This window comes from Myotis lucifugus, unplaced genomic scaffold (genome assembly GCF_000147115.1).
Source record: "Myotis lucifugus unplaced genomic scaffold, Myoluc2.0 scaffold_213, whole genome shotgun sequence".
NCBI lineage: Eukaryota > Metazoa > Chordata > Mammalia > Chiroptera > Vespertilionidae > Myotis > Myotis lucifugus.
The window spans coordinates 406,393-408,044 of NW_005871261.1; the positions used below are offsets into that span (position 1 = coordinate 406,393).

At 49.6% G+C, this 1,652-nt stretch overlaps 1 pseudogene; it reads left to right on the top strand.

Annotated features, from left to right (window-relative positions):
• The first annotated feature begins 506 nt into the window (after nucleotides 1-506).
• On the top strand, nucleotides 507-1,251 carry LOC102426633 (annotated as a pseudogene).
• The last annotated feature ends 401 nt before the right edge of the window (nucleotides 1,252-1,652 follow it).

The following is a 1,652-nucleotide window of genomic DNA, read 5'->3' on the forward strand; positions in this document are numbered from 1 at the left end:
ACGTGGAAGCAATCTGGCTCGGTGCGCTTCCCAGGAAGCGCGATGTCCATGTACATCTTCACATCGTGGTGGACGCGCCTGGAGTCCAGCGGGGGGTCCCAGGGGGAGGGCCTGCGGGCTCCAGGCCCTCTTCCCGCAGCGCTGCTCCCAACTGGTTTGTTTCTATCGGAACCACATTTCTTCTGAAGAAAGGGTACACACCGTGACTTTAACAACCTTTACCCCAAATTCACTCCAAGGGACAAAAAGCCTGCTCCGACGATTCTGCAGAAGAATGGCCGCAGCACGTCCATGCTGTGGGGGGACCCAGTGTCGCTGCGCCTCAGCGGCTCTTCCCGGAGATCCATGCCCATCCTCTAGGCTGCATAATGGGCCATGCGCCCCCTCTCTGGCCTCCCTCACATTATTCATTGGAAATGCTTTCCACAAAAGAGGAAAAGCCCGTGGAGAACGAAGGTAAGCCAAGAGACCCAGAAAACCAAATCTGTGAATAGAAACGTTTGGCGATGAAAGACATGAATGGAGCTCATTTCTGGAGCCTGTTTGCTGCCAGCAGGGGGCGCGGGCATGCTCCCTGGAAGGGCCTGTCCCAGGGGGCCCTGCCTCCCCGCTGCAGCGCCCCCACCTGGCTGAAGTGGACATCTGATGAGGAGAAGGAGCAGGCCTACAAGCTGGCCAAGAAGGGTCCGACTTCCTCACAAACTACTGTGACCCCAGGAGACCCACATGGCATCGAGCAAGGACGCTTTGTAACACGCAATGAGATCTTGAGAATTCTTAAGTCCAAAGGACTTGCGCCTGATTTTCCTGAGGATCTCTACCAGTTAATTAAGAAAGCGGCCCTAGCCGGTTTGGCTCAGTGGATAGAGCGTGGCTTACAGATTGAAGGGTCCCAGGTTTGATTCTGGTCAAGGGCACATGCGGTGGTTGCGGGCTCAATCCCCAGTGTGGGGTGTGCAGGAGGCAGTCGATCAATGACTCTCTCTCATCATTGATGTTTCTATCTCTCTGTCTCTCTCCCTTCCTCTCTGAAATCAATAAAAATATATTTGAAAAAAAAAGGCAGTTGCTGTTCGAAAGCATCTTGAGAGGAACAGAAAGGATAAGAATGCTAATTCCATTGCATTGTGATAGAGAGCTATATTATTCACAGTTGTATTTACCAGCTGGCTCAATATTATAAGACCAAACGAGTCCGCCACACTCATTGGAAACATGAGTCCATCCACAGCCTCTGTCTTGGTTGCATAAAATGTCTACATACTCAAGCAATAAAGTCATTGTTTAACTAGAAAAAAAGAAAAAAATGTGTGGATAAAGCTGTTCACTGTGCCACACATGTGCCTCCATCTATGGCACACACACACATATATTTTTATGAATAAAAAAGCAGAGGACACTTATAAATGTGCCGTTGGTTCTGGAATGCATTACCACATTTCCTGAGCATGACATGTTTTTTAAAAAGCTAGAGGAATGGTTGAGTGGTGGACAGCCTTCACCCGCCACACACTGTGTGCCCAGCGGACAAACAGGCACACCAACGAGTCCATTCGGGGTTCAGTAATTAGGCAATTGGTGTTTCAGCCACTTTATGTTTAAATAATAATTGGGGACGTGGTTGGGAATTTGGGGTGGGTTAGGAATGCATT